This window comes from Cyrtonyx montezumae, unplaced genomic scaffold (genome assembly GCF_038088225.1).
Source record: "Cyrtonyx montezumae isolate F1298 unplaced genomic scaffold, pur_monq_1.0 scaffold_23, whole genome shotgun sequence".
In the NCBI taxonomy this organism is placed as follows: domain Eukaryota; kingdom Metazoa; phylum Chordata; class Aves; order Galliformes; family Odontophoridae; genus Cyrtonyx; species Cyrtonyx montezumae.
Window position 1 is genome coordinate 1,943,734 of NW_027071970.1, and position 25,706 is coordinate 1,969,439.

Below are 25,706 nucleotides of genomic sequence, written 5' to 3' on the forward strand. Positions count from 1 at the left end.
CCCCCGCCGCACCTCAGGGCTTCCAGCAGCACAGCCCCAAGCAACCCACGCTGCCCCCCGAGCCCCCAGCCAAGCACCGGAGGGCAACGGAGGGCACCGACGAGCACACCGTCACCCAGCGGGCCCGACCAGCCCGGACCCCCTGCAGGGCCCTACCCAAGCCCAGGCTCCCTGCGGAGCGGCTCTGCCGCGGCCTAGGCCCCGTTACCGCACGGCCACGTCCAGCCGGCACCGCACTTCCGGAAGCGGAGGCACTTCCGGTGCCGGGCGGAAGTGCTCGGGGGGCTCGAGGCGAGGCGCAGCCGGTGCCGTGGTTCCGCCGGTGCTCGTGGGGCTGCGGGGAGCGTGGCGGTGCTGGTGGGCCTGGAGCGGCCCACGGCGTTCTGCTGGTTCCCTCTCGGCATTGCTGAGGTCCCTCAGGAGCTGCTGCCCTGCGCAGTGTGGTTCTCCCTTGCACGGAGAGACCCCTGTGGTCTTTTTCACGTGGCTGGGCTGGACTGGCTCCAGGTACACGTGGGGCCCTGAGCAGCCTGAGCTGGGGGATGGGGGCAGGGCGTGGGGCTTGAGGCTGTAAGGACCCTTCTAACCCAACTGTGCTGTAATTCTACAAGAAGCATTTGTGATGCTGCTTCCTGCTGCAGCACTGCTGCTCTGCAAGCCAGTACAGTGCAGGCCCCTGTGCAGGCAGCAGTGGGAATCTATAGTTCCATGGTCCCACCAATAATGTGATATGTTAAAAATGTATTTTGGATATAACTCGTATGCATCATGTTGTCTCTTAAGGGATAACAGCTGCACGGTGCAGTTGTTTTTCCTTTGAAACACCTGCTATGTCAACTAGTCACCTTTTCACAAGGTAGGTCCTGCTAACTTATTTCTGCAGGCAAGCAAAATTACACACTTGAGGCAAAGGGCACAGAGAAATGATCCCTACAGGACAGCTGGGCCTGCCAGAGCCGGTGATCACCACAGTCCACTCACCAGTTCCTTTCAGTTTTGTTTTTCCTCTGCTGTTCAGGGAGATTACGAGAAATCACCAGTTGGACACTGCAGGATAAGGATAATTCTTGTCAGTGAATTAGAAAACTCAGTTTGTTTTACAAGCTGAATTGCTTTTGAGAACAGCTTACATTAGTTAAACTTACAGCACAATAAACCCATGGCAATCAGGCATTCTTGGGATGAAAGACAACAGGTGAGGGATTTAAAGCAACCAGCTCACTCTGATAGAGGTGCTTCACATATCTTAGCTCTCCTCTTTGGCTGCAGCAGTCTCCTCCTAAACTCCAGGGCTCAGTTTTATACAAAGCAGCCTAAAATGGAAACCACATCGTGCCCTAAGTCATGTGGCTAATTACAAATGAGACTGTAATGAGGTTCTAGCTCCCAAATCCCCCAGCCCAACGTGCTCAGAAACAGTGAGCAGTCAGCATCTTGACTTTCTGTCCTGTCTGTAACCACATTATGGCTGTCCTTGCTCTTGCCTGTCACACGCGGGCAGGAGAGAGAAAGGAGAATGGGGTGGACCTCCAGCAGCCCCACAGGGAAAGCTGCCTGCCTGCCTCTCCCTCCTATCACTGCCATGTTCAGTATTTCCTTATTAGCAAGCTGGCATTTTCTCTCCAGAAAAAACGCAGCATGGAAAGATTGTGTTCGTTTCACATTCTGCAGGGTACTATTGATTTGCAATTTAAATGTCATGGCAGGTTGTCAGGGAGCCTGCAATTTTAGCCAATCTTTTACCGTACCTCCTGAATTACTAATTTTGTAGATGAATTATTTATTATTTTTATTTCTCAAACATCACCTAGACAAGTCGGCCCCAGGCTGAATCCCAGCATCAACGTGCACTGCAAAACACTTATCAGAACAAAACTCCAGTAATTATGTCAGATTCAAGGTTTGCTCCGATTATTTAGTGGAGGATAATATTTGGCAACTGAAGCACGATTCCTTTGCAAAGGCATCTGTTTCTTTCCCCTTCTTTGCCAGCCTTCCTCCAAAGCACTGGTGGAAAGACTCCAAGTGACTCAGTGGGCCCAGAGTCTGTCATCAGGCTGTTTTGAATCACTTTTTATTCCTCTTTTTGGTGATTTTTTGCTGCTGTTGCCTTATTGATTGTGTACTGTGTACTTGATTTCCTAAAGTGCTGTGAACTCTTGGAGCTCTGCCCAAAACATCGGTACTACTATGTATGTATAAATGAGTTTTGTAACTATATGCATACCATTACTTGTAGAAATTAAATTTTAACTGGCAAATGAAGAGAAACTATTCCAATCTGTAATCTTAGTGCAATGTGAGGGAAAAGCTCCTTTCACTTGCATGATTCCCAGCAGCACAGGGTAACCACTGGCCCCTGTCGCATGGAAAAGCAAAGCACTGGAAATAGCTTGCAGGATGCTGCAGTCTGCAGGAAAATCCCACCGTCACACTTTGCTCCATACTGAGCTTTGGATCAGATCCTCAGCGCAAAACTCCTGCAGACAAGAACCACTTGGAAAAGCTTTTCTTAAAAGGGATCATTATTTTGATATGATTCACGAACAGAAGGAAGTCATTTGGTGCTGAATGTAACCATGAAATTATCAGATGTCACAAGTCAAAGGCTGGGAAGAGCGCCCTGGTTCCGGTAGCTCTGTCACTGTTTTGACAGATAGACACCAACAACCTCCTTGACTGCGTGGAAAGAACGCTCCTGGCTTGGCCACAAAAGCAGCCTGTTCATTTCAGACAGAACAGAAAGCACCAAGGGGAGAACTGAAATGCTGAAGCTACCCCAGGAACTGCCTCAGGTCAGTCTGCTTTCTTTGTAGGTCTGTCTTGATCACTACAATATGGCATTCTGTCTCTTGGACAGCACTAAGTTTTTCAAGGTCCCTTCATTTTCTCAAATCCTGCCTGAAAGTCCCTCATGATGGCCCAAAGGTTGCTTAGAATATCTGCTCATTTGCTGTAGCCATGGAAGATAGCTGTTTTCCTCCCACTCACACAGTAATCCTAATTGTTATGGGGCCAAGAGTTGTCCCTCTTTTTCCCCAAAAGTAAAACACAGAGGGTTTAAAGGCAGCAGCCTGCCCATGCAGTGCTCACACGCACATCTTAGGGCCCATGTAGCCCTGAAGGACCATCACCTCTCAACACGTCTTAAAAATGAACAGAAAACTGAAGAGTTGTGGAATGACCAGAGGAAAATGTCTGTGTCATCTGGAAGAGAGATGTAACAACAATATTAAATTGCAAAGCTGTGGAAATCGGTCACTGTATTTTCTAAGCAGTTGAAATGCAATTAAAGTAACAGTGATGAATCAGTTCAGCCTCAGGCTTTGCTATTTTTCACCCCAGCCAACTTGCTCTGTCTTTTACATTTTATCATAAAGACATATATGTTATCTTATTAAGGATAACAGAAGTTATAAGCCTTCAGCAGCATGCTATTGATAGTCGTAAAGACAGAGGTGTTATCATTAAGCTATCGTTCTGATGGATTCTACAATAATTTATTTTTCAATTTTCCCTCATGCTCCAACTAATTCCCCCTTCTAAGCATAAAATCTTGCTATTTGATATCTTAATGAAGGACACAGAGGATGGTCTTAGATACTTGGTTCATTTTCTACATGCCAGTGCTTCTGCACAGAAACAGCCACAGAGCAAGCTCAACCTCTATGAGGTTTAATGGTGTAGGTTCACATGGGTGAGAACTCCCTCCTCTCTGACCCCTGGTTACCACAGTGACACAGTCCTGAGTATTTTATCACCATATTTTTTACAGCTTACAGAACTACTAGCTAAATAATGCTGTTTAATATCAGAGTTCCTCTGATCAGACAACTCCTTAGGCCCTCTTTGTCCCTTGTTTTCCTTTTATATGATGGAATAATAGCAACAATCTGTCTTTAGAAGGGAGGATCCTTAGTGGGCTAATTAAGAAAAATATGTTTTATTATTGAAAGCATTTCTCAGACTGCATTGTTGTAGCAACTTGACACAGCTTACAGTTGCCAATTAACTTTCCTAAAGAGACATGCTCCATATTAAATATTGCTGGTATACTGTTGATACTGATGTCCTCGGCTGCTTCTTCCAGGTATAGAAATGCACAAACAAGGTGTCTTTCATCACCTGCAGGGGAATGCTCTGTGCTCACAAACCTAAGCAGAACTCGTATGTTCATTTCAAATACTATAGCCAGGTGCTGTCCTTCATTTCACAAACACTGAGTATGTCTTCAGCTGGCCTGCTGCTTGAAGCTGGGCTCTCATGTGTCAACCCGCTCACACATCGGTGCCAAGCCAGGCTCAGCCTGCTGTGCTCCTACCTGGAAAAAGGGCCCAAGACCATCTTTAATATTTGCTCCAAAATGCTACGTCTGTTCCACTGATCTTGAAGTTCCCAGAGCCCCCAAGAACTTCATATTTGATTAATCATCTAAAAATCATCTTGATAAGTAGCCTTTGTCAAGACAACTTGTTAATGCTACATTCCTTTGGCAAAAGGTCACTAATAGCACGTCCCATTAACACAGAGACAGGAGACGTCCTCAAACAAGACTGCTGGAAAATGTTCTGACCAAGATGATAGGCATGTCATAAAAACCTAGTTGGCTTCAAATTATTAATCTACTTTTCACTCACAGCATCCATGTTTTGGGTCTTGTCAGGATGACTGACAGAGTGGGTGCCTGTCAGCTGGCAGATTTTAATCACGGGAAGCCTCACACTGTGCAGGCCCTGATGTCCTCACCAGCTGCCATGATCCTCCTGTTCTTACTGAATCAGGACTTGGTGTGTTTTGTTTTATTTGAGATATATTCAACCTTTTTCATCAATACAGAACCAGACCACGAAGTCTGCTTGGATCACTGGATGGCAACAAAGGCTAAAACAAATCTGGTTTTGCCACTTCTCAGTATGGCAGGTGCAGGATTGCACTTTATACAGAGGATGGGCATCTGCAGGAAGAGGAACAGAAGGACTGGGATGATCCAGAACAAGAGGCTGTCAGCCTCCACCACAACCACATGTCAGTTTTAAATGTGCCTTCACTGAACACAGCCACTAACTAAAATGATGTTTGATTGTGACTGCAGCCCAAAGAATACAGCTCGACATCAGACGTCCCTTTTGTCTTTGTCAGAAGCTAACTAGTAGCTCAGTGACTGTGCCTGGAGCACTAAGAGAAATAGAAATCTGGAAAGAACTTGCTGGGTCTTCAGCTGCTGGTGGCAACTGCATCAGGATAAGGCAGCTCTGAAAGGATGACTGGAGCCTCAGGACTGGAACTGTTGGAAGCTCTGATGGTCTCATGTTTCAGCCCAGACTCCTCGTGGCCACTGGATACTTGTTTGCTCTCATACTACCATCACCCTTGCTCTTAAGGGAGATGTGTTTACTCCTCACTCCCTGAAGTTTTGTTGAGAGCAACTATATTCCTTCTCAGCGTTCAGGTCTTTTGGCTAAACAAATTATGTCAAAATCTTTACAAAAGAAAAGCTCTGGATTACCCTGTCATTATTCTCCAGTCACATTTTAAGTTTGTCTCCTTTCAATATAAGTGACCAAAGCTGCACTCCCAGTTCCAGAGAAGGTTGCAGCAGAGCTTTGTATCATGGTATGAATATTTTCCCCCTCTTTTGGAAATATCTCAGTTGATATGTGCTTTTTGTCCAACTGCTTCATCTTGGGAGTTCTCAGTCATCTCAAGATCAGCAAATAAACCCAGATATTTCTCTTCTGTCATTTCCAGCAAGCTTGCAGCAGAGATTCTTGTTCACACTTCCCAAGCACATGACCATGTACTTTCCACTATTAAATGTCATCCCCTTTCTGATGTGCCAGTACTCAGTGTCATCCAGCAGTACAGATATTCCTCTGTGCTGCCAGTGCTTCCCAACCTTGTGCCATCAGCAAGTGCCATCAGCTCACTTCTACCTTTTGTTCCACGACCCACCTGAGAAGTACTGTATGAGATGAAGAGAATGTAAGGAAAGGCTTGCCGGGTCAACCTGATGGTCCGTGTGGTCCAGCACTCCATCTCAGAAAGAAGCAACCAGAGATGAGCCCAAGAGGCAAGCCACTGCCTCTGTGCCTTTCCCCTGGCTGCCCACACATCAACAAACATTGCATGTTTGAGTGACACCTCTGCCTTTTCCATTTATCAGTTTCTATCCGAATACTGCCATCTCTCTGTACCTTCCTTCTCACCTACCAAACAGCCCCCCAGATAAATAAAACATTTTCAGTGTGGCGCTGTATTTAATACTCTATTAAATCCAGTTAGATTACATCTATTGCAAATCCATCGCCTGGGAAACAATTACTGAAGGAAAGCGTCAGTTTCGCATAATCTATCTTTAGTAAAACTGTTGCATTTTACTTCATTTTCCACTTACATGCCCGTTCCCAACTACTCCTTCCCTTAAATTCATTCCTCTTGCATCTGAAGTTCTTGAGGTCAGACAACAGGGCTGTAAATGTCTGGGCTGCTCTTCTTCCTCCTGTTTAGAAGCAGGCAGTGCTTTGGTAGCTCCTCAGTAAGTCCTTACTACCCTGAAAATTCAAATATTTGTACTGGGTAAGTGAGGAGATGCTCCAGGTTTGCCAGAAGTGCAGGCTGAGGGACACCTTGTTCCCCAAGCTGCATGTCAGGTTGTCATGGAACTTGCTCTCCCTTTGGATGGAGCAGCTTTCATTTCCATAAAGTAATTCTCATTAGCTACCACCCTTTGCCTGGATCAGTCATCCTTTGCCCTGATCCCTGACCACAGAGAACAGAAGTAAAAATAATTTAACATGGGACCATACCTAATATTAAAACAAAACAAAACCAAAACCGAACACAAAATGGATGGATCTGAACACAAGACTTAGGGACTCCCAAGCAATCTGTTTAGTGCCATGGAAGACAATCTGCCACTGAAATAAGTAGCAGGAAGTGTGTAGCTTTCCTTCAGTCCTTGCTGCCACTGTGATGGCACTCCAGCTTGTTCCCCTCCCTAAATACAGACGGAGCAACCAGCAGGTTATGCTGTACCAAAGCCCTGGGTCTCTGGGATTCAGTTTCCTGAAGTAGGTCACATTTGGTCTCCTTCCAGGCACACTGCAGAAGCAACTGCTTAACAGGGAGCTTTCAAAATTCATATTCTGCTTCCTAATGCTGTCAACACCTGCCCTTCAGAAATACAGCCATACTGGCAGGACATTTTTTCATTGCTTTTGGGTACAAACAGGCCAGGAATCCTGTTTTTCCCTTCAGTTACCTGTATTTCTTCTAAATTGCCTCAGAAGGTACATATTGACTTTCAGACCACATTTGCATTCAGATGATGGCTTGTTGTTGGAAAAAATCCCTTCAGAGGGGCTCATTAACTTCCTTTCAAATGCTTACTGTCCAGACCAAGGGAGCTAACTAGCAACCAGCACACTGTGTGGCTTCTATCTGAGCTTAAAGACACGGGATCCTGTATTTTGTGTTGTTCATTCTAATGCCACTTCCAGCTTCAGCACGGCTTAATGACAGACCGGAGTCCATCTGCTACAATGACTAGCCTTGGACTCACAGGGAGAGTCCTGAGGATAATTTAGGAGCACATTTTATAGTTACTTGCAAGCAAGCACTTCATTCCAGAGCAAGGCAAACACGAGCAGGTGGAAATATCTCTCAAAAGCACAACCTGACCTACATAGTGCATTGTAAATTAAAGACATGTATAAAAATAAAGCATTAACGATCCATCACGTTTGCAACAAGACCCAGATACGGATCCTGCTGCTGTTAGGAACCCACTGCAGCGCTTCCTGCAGCCACTCCCTGCCCCCTGCACCGGGCTGCACTGACCCAGCTCCGTGCTGCCCTGCTGCTGCTCCGCACTCGCGCCCCTTTTCCTTTATCACTTTTCTCCCCACTGCCGTGTACTTTCTGGCTCTCGTGCTGCCTGTTGGCTCGCTGTTCCCCATTACCTCATGGAGGAGCTGCGAGCTGCTCAAGGCGGCTTGGCCAGCGCGTTTATGAACAGCCAGGGGCCACACGTGTCCTTATAACCGAGCCCCAGGATGCCACAGAAGCAAAGGAAGGCACGGGACGGCGTGCAGGTGCAGGGTTTCCAGTCAGATATGGGGTTCCTCCAAGAGATTTTGGAGAGCTTCTGGGGGAGAGGACGGGGCAGGCACTGGGGCTAGGATCACCGTGGCTCACAGAGCTCCTCATTGCCCCGAGGCTGCTGCGGTCGCCTTGGGGGGGCTCAGTCACCTCGGGGGTCACAGCCAACCCAGGGCTCGTCCACCTCACACTGAGGACGATCCGTCGCCCCAGGACTCGCTAAACCCACTCCCTCCCGCCTCAGCGGGTTATAAAGGGGGAAAGAGGCGAGCTCCTCCTTCCCTTGGGGGGGACCGGGACCGCCCCGCCCGCGTCTCCTGGCAGGGCTCCGCGCGCGGCCCCGCCCCGTGGATGGGAGAGGAGGCGGCGTCGGGAGCGCGCTCGGCGCTCCGTGCTGTGCCCGCGTCCCGTGCGGCCGCCATGTTGTGCTGAAGGCGGCGGCAGCCAGGAGCCCGGCGACCCCGGCCCAAGGCAGGAGGCCGCGCCCCGGGACGGGGTGTGGGGGCTCCGCGCCATGCCCAGCCCCGCGGTGAGGAGCCGGACAGGGGCTGCGGAGGGGATCGGGACCGCGCGGGGGGACGCGGCGGGACGGGGCCTGGCGGAGGGCGGCCGGGCTGTCAGGGAGGGCCGCGGCCCGGCCCGGCCCGGCACGCCCCCTCAGCTGGGGCGGCGGCGGCCGTCCGCTTGCGCCGCGCTGCGCTCGGTGCGGGGCCTCGGGAAGGTGACGGTGCAGGGCCGCGCCGGGGCCGCCTCCGCGTGCCCGTACCCCGCGGACGTCGCCTCCTGTCCCGGCCCTCGGCCCGGCCGCGCTCGGTGTCGGTGGTGTGCAGCTGCCAGGGGCCGGCGTTCCCACTGCTTTTATAACGGGATTGTTTGGGCTTTTCTGTGCCTTACGGTGCGCGGGGGCTTTAATCGTACCCGTGTTTTTCTTAACAGTCCCGTTCCTCCGATGGGATCTGAACAGATGTTGCCCGTCTCTGGTGAGTAGCGTTCCGTGCCACTGCCGGTGGTGAAGTTTTTGCGTTTTAAGGGAAGCTTAAGGCTTTGTATTGTGGTTGTGCTGTCCCTCCTTTTGGGAAGTGCTGATTTACCGGCAGTTGAGGCATTGTGTTCTTTTGCATCTTTCTGTAGAGGGAATTGATTTCTTTCTTTCTATTCGCTCCTCCCTTACTGAGGTGACGGCTGGGCGCAAGCTTGTGCCTCGTGCAGACTGAACATCTGGTGCCTGCTTCTCTCCTGTCTGAGCACTTCTCCTGCCTGTTTTCTTGTGTGATGAGCCCGTGTTGCTATGTGCCATAAAGTAGCCACATGCAAAAAGCTTTTTCTTAGAGGAGCTTGTCTAGAGAATCATGTGAAGTAGTGTGGAGCGATGCTTGACTTTGCAGTGGGAATAAAAGTGCATTTTAATTGTCTAGGTAAGCCCATTGGCAGGGGTGGTGGTCTGACTTAGGCAGCTGTGGCAGGTTTTGTGCAATACTTGTCCCATTTGAAGCTTCAGATAGAGGGCGGAGGTGTGTCTGCTCTGTTAGGAAAGCATGTGTTGGAGTACTGAAAATCTTTTTTGGTGGAGGGTGAAGGGGAGCTTGTACAAATGAGTTTGTCAGTGAAGGAGACATGATGTCTAGTATCTGTGTTGCTTTGGTGTTAGTGATCACAGTGGTTTTGGAAGATAGAAGAAGTGCCTTCTTTCATAGCACAGGAAGTGCTGTGAGCTCTAAGTGTTGAAGTCTTTGTCAGATAAGTAAAGGTGGGGCGTGGGCTTCTGACATGCTTCACTGAGAAGTGTGTGTATGCTTGCTTTGGATTTGGGAGAGAGACAGGTGTGCAGGGAAAATGTTAAGCAGTGGGTTTTTTGGCAACTGTGCCAAAATGTGCTCTTGCCCTACCTTGAGGCCTAAAGGTTGAGTGATATCTGGAGACAAGCTACTTTTCTGGCTTGGTAGTATTATTGGTGCCTGTTCAGGATTTTGCTAATGTCCATTGCTGTTAACTGCCTGAGCTAGAAGTGATCTCAGCGCTAGCCTGCTTAAGAAACTGTAGGCAAGACCAGCTTCTTAAGCTCCTGATTTTCCATAAAAATGTCTGTCCAAGTGCAACGTGTCCAAGCTCCTGAAGGTAGAGAGTACAGGATTTTATCTTAGATCTCATTCCACCTACATGCCCCACAGGATGGTGGGGAGAGGTATACTGTCAGCCCTTCAAGAGTTAGGAGGTCTAAGCAGTGCTTGGCTGACAGTTAACGTGTCCAAGTGAAGTAAGTTCAGACGAAGAGTATCGGTAGGCTGCTGGAGAAATGGGAAGTAATTGTCTCTGGAGCAGATCAGAGGAAAACTGGGTTAGCATCTAGCACATAATCTGAGATCTCTTCGCCTGTAGAGAATAAAGGGTTGTGATGGCTGCTCTGGTAGCTTCGCATGGGTCTGTGTAGCTGTATATTATCATAGGACGCTTCTGTTTGATGTCAGTTGTCTGTCAGAGCCTGTGACTGCAAGTGGTATAATAGTGCTTATCAAATATTGTGAACTAGAATAAAAATCCTGGGTACTTGAATATGATCTTATTTCATAGTTAGTTTTATTGACCAGATCAAATAATGTAAATTGTTTCTTTCAGAATGAGCTTCTGAGCACTAAATCATTTAAGTCTATTCTTCGCCATAATGTACAAGTGTTCTGCATGTGTGTCTAGCTGAAGTAGCGGGTAGCATGAAGAGCTGCCTGTTAGTTCCCATATGGGTTTTATGTCTCCGAGACACGAGCTTCCTTTGTAATTCTATCCTTCTGGATGGTAGTGCCATAACTTTCCAGTGCTTTTCGGAAAACTTTGGGAATATGCCTAACACTCAGATCATTCTTGTGATTTACTGAGTTTTTAAGGACAGCTATTCCTTTATCTTTGTGAAGCCTTGAGGTCGCAGGGTGACTTGAGTGAAGTTGACTTTAGATCTTTACATGAAAGATCTAAAAGGAAGACATATTAAAAAGTCAATAAAGAGCTGAAGGCCTCAACTTGTGATGTGTTACTTGTACCTCGGATGCACTAATCCCGAGGTAGGCAGGCTTATTGTATCCAGATGGGTGTACTGACTTGTGCATGTGCTAGTGTCTGCTGCTTGTGGGATGGGTGAAGGTCACAAGCCCCAGCATCATTTGGTGTCAACTGTTCTTGTTCAGATAGTGTTTGATAGCAGAAACAGCTGAGACTTCATCCTCTCCTTTTGGGGTGGATAGCTGAGAAGTACTGACAGAATGTTTGGTGTTACAGGATGCTGGTTGTTAGCCAGAGCCAAGAGCGACCTAGGTCTGTTCTTCCCCTTAGCTGTTGAGTAGCTTCTGATGCTGGTGTGAGGGAGGTGAACACAAGCTGGCCGTTGTGTTCCAGGAGGTTATGTTATGGCATAAGGAAGACCTCAATTCCATCTCTGCTGGGGGAGAAAATCAATCTGTTGTAGCAGAGGAAGAGAGGAGTGCAGCATTGTCCTGCAGAAACCAGTGGTACCTTTCACCTTTAGACTGTCATGGGGTGTGCCCGGGTTATGTTGGTATAAGCCAGGGATGCTCTGCTCATGTGCAGTGGAATGATGGAGCTGCAGCTCTGCACTGTGCAAAGGGAGCTAAAGAAAAAGAGCAAAGCTGAAGGCTTTTTGGGACTCTGAGATAAATGTATTATTTCTGGAGTCATTAGTGTCCATCAAAAATCAGTTTTTTAAGGATCCATTTAAAATATAATTGATACCTAGCTTTGGCTAATCTTCTGGATTACTTCTGTCTGGGAATCTGAAGTTCAGAAAGCAGCAGTTGGTTTGTGCATCTGATAGCAAGTCAACTGGAAAGATACTGAGTTGGTCTTCCTAAGGAGAACACAATATTTTATCTTCTTCTGGCTGAGCTTTAGAATAAGAAGCTGTGATTGCATTTTTAACTCTTTTAGAGGAAGTATCCATTTAAATGTTCTTCTTGCTGGATCAGGTCCCTCAGAGGTCTTGGGCTGATCAGAATACCTTTAGAGCCTGCAAGTCTGAGGCAGGGTTTGGAGGCTGATTCTTGTGCTGGGGCAGTTATGCTGATGCGTGCAGACACAGATAAGCTCAAGGATGATGGTACTTGGGGACTGTTGGGCATAATGAATTTTTTTTTTTATTGTTTTAATTTCAGAACTGAAGTTATTCTTCAGTGACTATCTGTAGCAGATGTGCAAGATCTACCCTATCAGATCCTGCTTTCTTTAGGCATTAGCTGCAGTGTCAGTTTCCTTTCCATAGAAGCAACATAGTCTAAGTAACTTACTGCATATACCTGATTCTCCCATGCTGTGTGTACTGTATCCTCTTGGCTAAGACTTCTACCACAGACTCCTTTCCTTGAGGCCTGGCAATGGTTTATTTGGCCCAGTTTCCTGACTAATGGGGTGTGGGACCCATGGACCCATACCTCAGGGGAGAGGGCAGGGAGATAGGCCTAAAAACAAAACAGCAGCTATGGTCTGAGGAGGAAAAGTCATTTACTAAATAAGATACTGGAATGCAAAAAAACACAATATGATCGATATAGTTGGATATGAAGCTAATAAATAAAATAAAGTGGGAGAGTGTCTGAAACTGAAGGCCTTAACTCTGAAGCTGAAGGTGAGACAGCTAGGGAACCTCCACTGCTGAGATGAGCAGCAAAAGAGGGGGGTCTTCGGACTTGTGTGCGGTTGGCTTTTTCCCTCTGAGTAGAAAATGGGAACACAAAGTCCTCTGGGGATGGAGTTCTTCTCTCCTGAGAGCCAGGAACCCGGAAATTCAGCAGTGCACGGAGCTGCAGCATTAGCTCTAACTCCCAATCCCTCACATGATGTTATGATGTGGAGTACTGATAACAAAAATCATCAAACCATGGCAAGGCCTTGGCCTATTTTAAGAACATGGAAAGGTTTTTCATTTGGGAAAACTAGTGAAAAGCTATACACTGTGGTTTAACTGAGTTCTGAAAATAAAATATCTTGAGATAGAGAACTTACTCTAAGATGCCTGCCTGTAGGCTGTATCCTGTGTGTACAAGTTCAGATATTCTGATTGTTCTGGCACAGTACAAGGTTTAGTTCCTAGAATGTAATCAATACTGGGGCAGGTGATGCCCTTCAGGTTTTGTGGAAGAAGACTGCTGCATTGCCATAATTAAGTCTTTGTAGATTTTCTTTCTAATCCCAGAGGTTTACCTGCTGCTGTAGATTCCGTAGTAATGCTGTTAGAAGTGTTGTCTGTTACCTTTCGGGTAGACTAGAAACACTCTCTGTACTCAGAGTGTTAATTCTGTAGTGCTACCTGAAATTGAAATGCTACCTGTGCATGTTGAATTTGGATCCAACATCAGCAGGGAAGAGGCAGGCTCTAGGTGGCATGAAACTTCTCTCTAGTGTTACTTTCTGTCCTTGTGGGAGCCCTTAGGGGAAGCTGCTCCCTGATGCCTTTTCAAGAAGAGGGCAAATGCATGTGTGCATGCTGCAGAGCATAGCTGGAAACTAAAGAGTCTTGTCTGAAGCCCCGCTGTGTGTGGTTGGCTTCCTGAAGCTGCCTTGGAGCATGGAGCAGGAGGCAGGACCTGCCTGGGGGCATGGCTCATTTGCTCTCTCCCCAGCTCCTGCCTTCATATCACACCTGAGTAGATCTTAGACCTTCCAAGTCCTTTGATGGCGACTCCTCAGTTTCATCCAGTTTGACTGTTCTGTATAACCAAGTTTATTTTTTGTTTTAGTACAGCTGCTGTCAGGGAAATGGATGGTAAAATCTGATCTTTATTTGAGTCTTCATGTCCTGTGGACTTAATGGAGTCTCGAAGAACGAGGGCAGGCTACTGGAGTTTGGATTTCATTCTGTTAGCAGAAAATGTAGCTGACAGTATTCAAAAGGGGTGCATAAAACTGAAGGTGGAACTGAAGAAATGGTAACAAGAGTGGGTTACTATTTTGTACCTACCTTAACTGGAGTCTTAATGTATTAGTATTTTACAGCAGATACCACATGGATAAAATAACTTAGTATTTTTTTGAAGTGAAGCTGTAGTTGTGTAGAAGTGATCCTGTTTACTAGCTGATGTAGTGTTAACCTGGTGTAACTTGTATGCTAGCACTACCAGGTTTCAGCATGACTGCTTTAAGCTGCTCATGAAAGTGGTTGTGGCTTATTTTGAGATCAGAAAGTGCTTCTTTGGGATTTCCTATCCCCTAGTTATGCTATGGGACCTGTAGCCCCACTCCCTGCTCTTCCTGCAAGTAGATCATGGAAGGGAGTCAGCTTGTTGCTGCGGCTGCCTGATTTCATTTCTCACAGCCATAATTGACATAAATGTGTACCTGGGAAAGCTCTACTTATTGCATTGCTATCTGTGAGCGTGTAATTGCTATCACTGAAACTCTAAACCTGAGATAAAACGAGATGCTGGGAAGATCTGTCATTCCTAATTTTATTGTTTACATCCTTGATAGGGTGTTTGCTCTGAGACCTCTTCAGACCCAGTTCTGGATTTTTTTGTAGCTGAAAACTCGTCAGTTTTGCTTTCCTCCAGCCTGCAGTGTCTTCTCTAGCTTTCAAAAATACTGTTACCAGAGCTAACTTCTGTCTTTCTGTAGGTTCTCTGAGTTTGGGCTTATAAGATGCTCATTTGCTGACAAAGAACAGATGATGCAGAATGGGAAGCTGCAAGATGAAAGCTCAGCTGCCATATCCCAGAGGCAGAGCTCGCTGTAAATTAATAAGACATTACCCCATCCATTCTGTAGTCAGTTTGCTGTATTTTGAGTGGAGTAGAAATACTTCTGTAAGTCATGAGTTGATAGTTTTGCTTTTATTCTATGTGAACTTATTTACTTTTCTCGTAACAGTTGGTACTTGTAGCGTACTGTCACCTTACCCGTAAGCTTGTCTTCAGAACCTTGGTGTCTGACAGGCTTCTCTGATCAGACCAATAGCCCCTCTCACTTCTGAGGACTATGCTGCTGAATGTAGTCTGATCCAAGTAGCTTGAGTGAAGTGTCTAAACGTACTGCATTTCTAGTTTATTTTGGTTATTTGTCTTTAATAAGTGGAAGCTGGAAGCCAGTGAAGCCTACTTAATGTAAACTTGTAAGCTTATTGCCTCTGCCTGAGTTCGTTTCCATCTGAGCACTGTGCATGTTTTTCTTGAGTGGATAAGCTTTTCATCAAATGAGTGACTAATCCTTATCACACAAATGTGCATCATTACAATTAAGAGTTCCTGTTCTTTAATTGCACAGTGATTGGACATACTAATCACGAGTACGTTTGAGAATTCAATATCTTAGTTTTCTCTCATTGCTAATAGCAGGAATTTGCTGTGAACAGTACATTATATTCTGGTTGGATACCCATTATAATTAAATTCTCATCTTTGTCTATGCTCAGTGAACCTTTCTTTGAGTAACTTCCAAAAGAATGTACCTTTTTGTGCTTTGGGAAAGTCTGAACCCTGTGGAAAAAGGGGAAAGATGGGAACAAGGTAAATATTTTGAGGTCTGGTAGATTTTCCTTATAGGTTTGGCTAATGGCTTATAGTTGTTTCCTAGTGTGGAATACAATAGCTTGCTTGTTTTCTTTTACTTTGGACTGGAATCTCTTTATCCCTTCATACTCAAGCGTGAGTATCACATGATTTGGAGGTGTTTGGTTAGTGTGCTTCACTGCTGCAGAGCATCCCTGAACATTACAGATGAGTAAACCAGGACTGCGGGGAGAGGAAACGTGGGAATATGCAGTTTCGGAGGTGCGTGTCAAAGGTTTTCATGCTTCGTTGCTGGTGTGTGCACTGGCAGAAACAAGGGGAAGTGTTGGGTCAGTTAGACCTCTTGCTATGGAGAGATCAGGTTTCTGTTCTAGAAGTCCTAGCTCATTTTATAAAGAGAGCTGCAGCTTGGGTATACTGATGGTGTATCTGTGTCTTCATTATATCTGCAGGTGCTCAGACTGTTTTAGGGTTTGTATGGAAATGGCCTTGCAGGAAAACTGATTGTAGATGCTTTCAGAATCTGAGACTGTATGAGACATCAGAGGGTATCTAGCTGTGTAAGTACTCATAAATGCTTGTGGAAGGGAAAGAACGTTAAATATTTGTAAGCAGATAATCTCAGAACAGAGCAGCCTCTTACGTTAGCTTCCTGACAGTAACAAACACCTGGCCACTGCACTGTTGCTTTTTCTTTCCCTCAGGCGTTAGCAGCTTGAATAAAAATACTTTCCGTGTGTGAAAGTAGTTTTTTGCTTTTAAATGACAGGATGACTGCTGGTACTTGAGGGTAACTCTCCTTTCTAGTAAGAGGATGGGTGTATTGGGATTTAAAAAAAAAACAACCTCAGATTGAGCAGTAAATTCCCCAGAGTTCTGTAATATGACTCTGAACTGGGGACAGAATCAAAGTCCAGTGATTGGGAAGATGCTGATCTCAACTACTGGTGCTGCTTTTGCAATGTTTGGTACATTAAGTACCCAGTTACTGTTGCCTTGCTTGGAGTAGCTTCAGTAACCAACTCTACCAGCAGCTGAAGCTTGCTTCTTCCCAGGACTGTTTCACTCAGGTCAGAAGAAATAAAACAAATGCAGAAGTAACTGCAGGGGAGGGGAGGTCTAGTCTTGGTGGTTCTCTTCTTAGCTCATTAGAGCAGTCAAATTATCTCTTGCTTAAGTGTTGAACTGTGGGCTGATTTGAGCTGTAAGCTTTCGATTGCTAGGCCACTGCGTTGTTGCTGTCACATAGGCACTTCCTGTGAACACTGGGAAGGTAGTTAGTGGTAACCTGACAGAGGAGGCCAAGGGTGGGAATTCTGGAGTGACTGGCTGAGATAAGAGCAGTGCCAAACCTGCAGCTTGTAGTAATTCAACTTGGAGTGGAGAGCAATCTTGAAACCTGCCTGATAGAGTGCTTACCTGCAGAGGGTGGTTCAGTTCATCAGTCACTGCTGTGGATGATGCCTGAGGTGGGTGGGTGTGTTTGTGTGGAGTGTGCAGCCTGTGGGTTTGTGGCCAGAGGACGATGGGATTTTGCTTGATCGGACAAGTCTGAGATTGGTAGAGCATGGAAACTCAAAGCATTTCTCATTTTCTTGTGTTGAGAGTTTTTAGCAAGCTGTTTGTATAAGGTACAAGTTCAGGTGTTTCTGCCCTTTGACGGACACACCCAGAAAGCAGTATTAAAATTAATGGTGCTCTTGCATCATTCTTTAGTCTGCCGTGCTCTCATTCAGCACTAAGGTATGAAGACTTTTCCTCTTGCATAAGACGACTTGATTTGTTCTGGTTGAGGAGGAAAGAGTTCGGCAGCTCACTGGAGAGTGAGCTGTATGCTGTCGTGCCTTATAGCTTATTGTTCTGAACTCTTTCAAGCTGCTGCTCAGCTTTCTGACCTGTCTTAGTATGTACAGCTGCCTGATACTGAGCTACTGGTTAAACAGGTGTGGTGATCATCAGGTCAGCCTTTCCTCAGTGCAGTTCCTTTACTACTTCTAGCCTACTTCTTGCTGCTAGATGTGGTTTGTTTGGTTTTCAGTGTAGGGAACTAGCAAGGTTAAGCCTCACATAGTTATTGAGCTTAATTTAAGGGCCCCCAAATTATAACAATCTTTGTACCCTTATGGTTTCTAACTATATATATCACTTCTTGCTTTTTATTCTTTCCCCAACAGAAGTTGGTTTCTAGTGTAATCAGAAGCACTGGCTGCCCTGTCAAGTTCACCAATAATATTACAGTTTAAAAAACAAACCAAGCAACGACCAAACAAAACTCCCTCAAAGCCCAGAAACTTTCCAAGAACCTCCCTCAGATTCAGTAGTGTTTCTGAGCTGACTGACTTCATTTACGGGCACAGGGTGTGATAATTGGATGCCCTGACAAGAGATGTTAGTGTCATTAAGTGTGACCTGCTTCATGAAGCAACAAGAAGGGACTTAAACTTTTTGTGCAAAAATTACTGTTAGCAGTAAGCACCTGAACTGGGAAGGATCTAAGGTTACAGTTTAAAGAGACCTAATGCCAAAAAACCCTCCAGAAATGTGTTTAAACACTGCTGTTCTTATACTGAATCCTGCCAAGATAACTAAGGAATTCCTAAAGCTAGTTTGGATTTCCAAGCTGGGTTTGGAGAGCAGTGTGCTTCCGCAGGTGCAGAGAGCACTCAAGTTTGTTCAGGTAGGTTGCTGAGTAGCAGAGGTTTTCATGCTGGAAGGCTTTTGTTCTTAATTTCAGCAGTGAGAAGATGTTGCTGTGCAGCACATGCGAGGTGCAGTGGTGCGTGTTGCCAGATGGGCTTTCTGCTGCTTGTGAAGGCTCAGCTTTTGGTTCAGCCCCGTGAGTCAATGAGCAGCAAGCTTCAAACTGGTGTTGTAGCTCTTTTTTCTGTGGTTGGTTTTCTTGAGGTCTGCTTGGCTATTTGTTAACTCGCTGAAATGCGAGAGGTGAAGGAATACCCTAGGGTCTGTTTTGAGAAGGCTTGCTGAGCTGAATGGAGAAAAACTGTGGTAAATCAACTCAATGTGTCATGTTTGCAAACAGAACTAATCAACGCTGTATTTCAGTAGGCAGCAGTCAAGCTTTGTGACTGTATTCTCCCCTGGGTGACTTCATGTGAAGTGTTGTTGAAAGACTTGTTGGATTCTGCCTGTTGAAACAGATTCTACATGTTGAAACATACAGTGGATTAAAACCTGTCTGAGGAATGTCCTGTGTATTAGCTGACTCCTGAGCAGCCACTTTACCTGCAGCCCCTCAAAAACCATGCTGGTGACTTAGGTACTTCCATTTCCAGAATGCTGGGAGCTCAGACAGCACCTTGATATTTTGATTGTGGGTGTGTAAATGTGGAAAAGAAAGTTGTGAGGCTGGGAATCCATAGATTGTGTTGTGTGAGTGACAGCTTGACCTCTGCATGAGATTCAGAGCATCTTTGCCATGTTACAAAAAGCTTGTTGCCTGGTGCTCAACTGTTCCTCCAACACAGAGCTTTTCGTAACCTTTAAACTCTGTGAGTATGGAGTAGGAATTTATCCTGTTAAAACCTGCATTTGTTTAAAGAGCAACTTCTACTTACCTGTGTCCTACATCTCTAGATCTCAGTTACTTAAATACCAAGGTGTGTGTCACTGCAGACTTTTTTAGAAGTAAAAGTGACCCGTAGCAAACAAAGCTGTGCCTGTCCTCCCACACCTCTTCCGTTCTCTGTTTTAAGTATAGCATTGAACTTAGGGATTAGTAATTAGGAGCTGTCCTGCACGTGGCTCTTTCTTATGTGAAATCCAAGAGATTCTTCCGAATACTTCTCCGATAAAGAATATCTGAATTAAGTGTTATCCTGAAAGTGCTTTATACCTTCTGTTACGTTATATTCTTTCCTTTTAGGAAGAATGGGGAAAATCCTTCTGAATGTCTCATTGGAACAAAATGGGATGAGTGGATGCTGTAGTGTCAGAACGCAAAACAGAAATAAGTGTTGGAACAAGGTTGAACAGAGGTGACCAAAGGCCTCCAACTCTGAAGAAATAGTCTAATTTGTCTAGTTAGATTTGTTCCACTTGCAAGGCTCACTGAAGGTTTTGTGTGAGAACAGGCTCAAGTCCTTCTTTAGTGTTTTGTGAAAGTCTGAAGCTTTAATTGAAACAGTGCTGATGCTCCCATCCCACCAGCTCAGTCGAGGTAAATTCTTCATCACAGTTTTACTTCCTTCCAGTGTTCTGTGTCATTGTCACTAGTGACAGAGAAGAAATCAACATCTTAACCTTTCGTGTTGCTTCAGTCTCTAACCCCTTGTATCCTTGGACTTCCCCATGCCATCTTAGGGTGTCATGCGCAGCATGATTGCATTCTCTGAGAGGATTTTTTTTATGCCGTGCTTCTGGGTCAGGACTGCTGCAAGCAAAACGTGTAATGAGTGCTTCTTCAGTGCCTTGTCTTGCTTCTGTAAACAAAGTCGTCTCTGTCCTAATGTTAAGTTGCTGGCTTGTAAGCCTTCAGCAGGCAGAGTGCTGCTGGTGTGGTGTAACCATGATAGGCGCTGAGCGATAGGGCTGCTCTGCAGATCATGCGGCTGAGCTAAGAATACGGGTTGTCTTATGGCACTGGAATGCTGGCGTGAATTCTGGTGCAGGGAGACCAGGGCATTGGTAGTGCAGCCATTGCTGCTGAATTTGAGTTACCTTTCAGCGGTGCAACTGCTCTGTTATGAGGGTTTGCCTCTGCTGTCTGGCACAGAGGTTATGTGCTTGTGGCAGTGCTTGAGCTCTCCTGGAGATTTATGCAGGAAGTGGAAGCAGATGCATTCCTTTCTCAGAGATTTATTTTATTAATTGTTAACTGGAACTATTAAATTTCTGGCTTTTGGTACTCACAGTTCTGTTATCTAATAAACGTTCATGTGTTTTCCGCAGATAAAATACGCTTAGTCCTTGTGAGGTGTGGAGTAGAGTTACTGGATTTGTAGATGTTGAGGTGTCTGTGTATAACTCAGCTGTTAGAGCTAGTATGCTGAAGTGGTGCTGGAGGTTGTTGAATAACTTGGATTTAGTTGCTGAGCTGCAAGTAGTAACATTGATGAAGCTTAGCAAGGTTAGATGAAAAACGTACAAACAAATATACATTTTGGATCCTGTTCCTAAGGGTAATAGTGCCTCACTTGGTAACAGTACTCATACAGATACTCATAACCCTGATAAGACCAGGAATATGTGACTGATGTTTAATACCTGGGCAGTTAGGACCTTCTCTTCTGAAGTGTTCTTCTAGTTTTTTATGGTACTGTAAGGAAAGTTGTTACCTGGGAGCGTACTAGAGTGCTGAAAAACATGATTCCCTTGCAGCTTCTTACAAGGGAAACAGAATATATGCATTGCTGTGTTGCTGTGGTGTAAGTTACTTCAGAATGTTGGCAGATCTTCCTCAGTGGGATCACGTATCAGTCTGAGGTAGAAGCTAGTCTGCTAGCACATTTAATCTATTTTTGATTTGTCAAGATCTCCAAGGTAGAAACAAAAAGCACTTTGTCCTGACTATTCTCATGAAGACTGACACTTGAATCTTTCTCGTTGTCTATTCAGTTATTTCCTTAGCATGCTATACTCGCTGAATGAAGCTCATTGTGTAGTAGTAAACCATAATTGGGTTGCTTCCATTCACAGGCTTTCATCTATAGGTTGAGCATCTCATACTGACAATTTCAAATGAGGTATCTGTTTGAATAGCTTCAAGTTCAGTCTTGTCAGTGTGAGTTAGTGAGGCATCTCACAACTCTAGTGACTCTTTGGAGAAACAAAGCCGTGCTGTGCTGAGCCTCGCTGCTGTCTTCTGTCACATCCCTGATGCAGCTTTTCGTTGGTCAGATGAGGGACGAACAGTGGGGCTGAAGGTATTTCTTGATGGATACCAAGTGGTAGGGCTGCTCTGTAGGTCATGCAACTTAAGCCGAGCTTTAGTGAAGCTCTCCAGGGAGTTTTGGTGAAGTCTCCAAGGAATCATGCATGCTTACTGCCACTTTCTTACTGAGATGACGCAAGTCTGACTGAATATCCTGGAAAGATTGCATCCAGGTCTTAGTTCTTCCTTTTTATGTTGTTGTAAGTGTTTCTTCCTCATTACTAGTCCCATCTGTTTAGGTGCAGCAAGTAGTCCAAACCTTACTTTGCTGTGTAATTTTTTTCCACAATGTTTGGAAGCTATGAGCATCAGGACATGAAACTTCTGATGCATGTGTGAGAATTTCCATGACCCTTGCTGGTGAACGCAGCGTATTCAGTCTAAAGCAGTTAAGTTTGCATTTCCTACTGCTTACTTCATGCTTTTCAGACCTGTTTGCATTTACCTTATTTAAGCAATAATAATTGTTAACTCGAGGCATTAAACTAAGCTATCATACTGGGAAAACCAACCAACCAAATAAACATTATTGCAACTTCCTGATAATGGAAATTCCGATAGTGTAATAATTGATTTAAACTTTAAGCTTGAAGAAAATAGGAGTGGTAGTGGAAGAGCTCCTTTCTAACTGACTTTCAGTCAGCTTGGCAATGCAGGCAGGAAGCTTGATATGTGTAGGGAGAATTGCAGTGACCTTATAACTACTGAGGATAACAACTACTTGTTACGTTAATACAGGGAATGTCTGAGCTACTCCTTCAAGCTTGTGAGCACCAAGGAATGTGGTGTCCACTGAAGCTTTTTAATTACTGGTGCTTCCCCCAACAGTCTGGATGATTTTGTTTGCTTCTGTTGCAGTTGTCTAGATGTGTCTAGGCTGAAACTGGGGAGTTAAGAACACTGGGTGCTGCTGTCTTCCATTCAAATCAGATAGGAGCTGAGCATGTGCCTTTCTCTTGCTGGATGTGTACAGAGTAAGAACTCATCACTGAATGATGGGATATGGGCCTTCTGAGAAGGAGCCTACATTAGGTACAAGCATCCAGCTTTAGATGAGAAGATTCTTATTTATGGTCTCCAGTGTAGTGTCTGCATACAGCTGATACGAGTGTGGCACTGAGGCTGATTCTGGTAAAGGTGAATCTCTTGACTACAGACTGTTGTCATGCTAAGAAAACTGCCAAACCTAAGATTGCTGTAGAAGTTTGAAGAGCTTTGACAACTCAGCTGAATGTTCTGTATCAGAACAGCTGACTCACTGGAGAATGTGCAGTGCTCCTGCTTTGAGTTTAATCACGTGCTTACATGTCAGAATTTGTAAGGCTTCCATCCTCCCAAGTTAGGGCATCAGTTCTGTTTCATTACTCTCTTAAATTGCACACTACCTCAGACCTGTTTCTTAACTTGCTCTGTGTTGTGTGCTCACCTTCAGGCATTTGTTTCCAGCTCTGCAGGCTGAAGCACAGCTGTATGCTCTGCTGCTCAGCTGATGGGTGTAAGGGAACTGACTGTGGGATAAGCATCTCAAGACTGCTTCTGCGTGACAGTAAGTGCCTGTGTCAGGTGATTACTGCAAGGCTCAGACCTGCACACAGGTGCTCCTGACTCAGGGAGATGCTGGCAGAGCTGGGTGGTGATGCTGATCCTGACCAGTTCAGAGATTTCTGCTATAGTAGAAACTTGCCCCAGAGCTGACTTCTGATGGTATATCCTGTTGTTTTGTTTTTCTCCTGTAGAGGTGCTGCTGTGGAGTTAGCATATCTTAAATGCTTGTGCCTTGAGCAGTTATTGCAGAATAAGTTGACTGGATAAAGAACAATGGTGGTTTTATTGAGTCTTAGATACCTTTAAGATCATTATGGTAGCTAGCTATCATGTTAACAGAACCATTCTAAATATACTTCAGCACTGCATTCTTGGTGGAGTAATTGTGATGCCAGAACTTGATTCCTGACTGAGTACATCTTGCATATACACGCATGTGAGAATGACAGAGCAGCACATGCTGGACGTGGAGGTAGTGTTTCTTTGTGTGACTTGGAGTTTGGTACAATTATCCTTTTGCTTTTAAAGCATTATGCAAGCTCAGTACGGTGTGGCTGTTCATTAGTGACTGCAAGCTGCAGGTTATGGGAAAGTCTGACTACTTCAGATGGGAATGTCTTGGTTTCTGCAGTCTGTGTAGGAAAACTACTTGGGGAACTTGCTTTGGGTGCTTCCATTGGACATGCCATGTCAGGAGGATGCTTCAGATGTTTCCATCTGCATGGGAAGGCCATCTTCTAGTTCTGGCTTTTCCTTTTAACAAATTTCCCCAGTTTTCTTCTGTACTAGCTTATTCCTCATTAGCCAAAGCATTAGAGTTGAGTGTACCTGCAGGTCTGACTCTTCAGATGTCTGCTTCTGCCTCCAAGCTTGCTCCTGACTGTTTGCTTAACTTAAAGGTCGGTGTTCTGGACAGGAAGGGGATTGTATTCCAGGAGTGGGACTGTCTGAGGGATGCTGTCTAGCATACCTACCTGAACTCAGTGAGGATGGATATATTTTTATTACTTTTAGGAAATTAGTAAAATATCTTTTAAAATACTGTCTTAAACTGCCTGGTCAACCTGGAGGAACTGGACTCTGACTGGCACTGACGCAGCACTTAATCTTGAAGTGCTCAAAGACAGCTGACAGTGATGGGGAGTTTGTTCCCTGCTTCAGGCTTACCTTTAGGTATTGCAAGTTTCTGACTGTGCAGTGGCTTTAGTGGAAGTACAAGGTGGCAGTCTGGAGTAGGGAGGGGTTAAAACTCTGGAAAAGGTGGAGATAAGGGAAGAAAATGTCAGGAGCTAGTGTGCTATTGCTCCTGCATTTCCATACCTGCGTGACACTTATACATTAAACTTACGTTGGCATATTGCTAAAACTTGCCCCCTCCTTTCCTCCCTCTATGGAAGAAAAATGGCAGGCTTCAGTTCCTCTCTGTCTTGCTGCTTTATTTCTTCCTAAGTCTGCTTTCAGAGTAGCTTTGCTTCATGCTCTGACAGTCTTGGTTGAACTGTCAGTGCAGTCTGCAGGACTCTCACTGTGAATACTGCTGGCATAGCAGGTGACTGAGCAGTGGAAGCATGAGTAAGTCTCTCACTGGCTGATTCTCAAGTCTGACATCATATCCAAGAAATAGATGGCTCTCTTTCGCCATGGGGATAATGAAATAATTCCTACTGTGTTATTCATTAACTCACATTTCATTCAGTGGCTCCTAAGAGGATAGCAAGTATGTTAGAGGTGGACTTGCACAAGACTCCTGACACTCTTTTGTTAAGATAAGCAAGTGTTAAAGCTATGGCAGACCAAGCTTGTACATGGCAGTGATGTCTCATGAGGCAGATGATACATGGTGTATTAAACTTACTGACTTTCAAACGGACTGAATAGTTTTGACTTAAAGGAAGTAGCCTGCAGTTAAAGATGTTTGAGAATTAACCAATGCATGAAGCCAGATGAAGTTTTTCCTTTTTGTGGAGGCTGCAGCTTTCTGGACAGCTGCATAGAGAGGTGATGTTCAACCTGTATGAAGTGCTTCTGGGCAGGTAAGGGAGGCCAACAAATAAACTGGGGGACATGCAGCAGTGAGAGCACGTGGAAAGAAAGGCATTGTGTTGATCTGTATAGAACTGCTTGTAGAGAAGCCTGGTAAATGCTTGCAGAATTTGCACTAATGTATCTGAGCATATAAAGCTGGAATATCCCTTAAATGTTAGTGTTACGTCTTCTCTTGTGTGTATGCTTGTTTTGTCAGTTTAAGCACCTGCTATATACTACTCTGCAAGGGAACATTAAAGGAAAGAATGATGGCCTGCTTTGCTACAGGGTTTTCACTACTATTTTAAGTTAAAAAAAAGCCAACACAAAACAACCAGATAACTCTACCCCTAGCTTTAATGCTGAGTGTTTTGAAGGGGTCTGTGAGGGTTGTTTGTGACTCACCTTGGCTTTGATGTGTGTTCTTGATGACCTGAACTTCCTAATGAAGGGTTGTGGCTGTTATTCAAGTTACCATACTGAGTGTGAGCACTGTGCAATTCTGGAGGCTTGCCAAGGAGTTCATCTCTTCAAAAGAGGTTTATCTGAACTATACAATTGAGCCAATAAATGAATGTAATCAGATTAAGCTGTGCTGATTGGAGTATTCAAATGCCTGTTCAATCTTTCTTGCTCTGAGTGCACTG

The 25,706-nt window shown here is 45.2% G+C and overlaps 1 protein-coding gene across 1 annotated transcript in view; it reads left to right on the forward strand.

Annotated features, from left to right (window-relative positions):
• Window positions 1-8,476: 8,476 nt before the first annotated feature.
• The window catches only part of MTMR3 (myotubularin related protein 3), a 75,091-nt gene continuing 57,861 nt past the window's right edge, over window positions 8,477-25,706 (forward strand). Inside the window, exons 1-2 of the mRNA XM_065738796.1 lie at window positions 8,477-8,629; window positions 9,037-9,080. The gene's annotated coding sequence lies outside the window, so the exon portion shown is untranslated. The remainder of the gene's footprint in view (window positions 8,630-9,036; window positions 9,081-25,706) is intronic.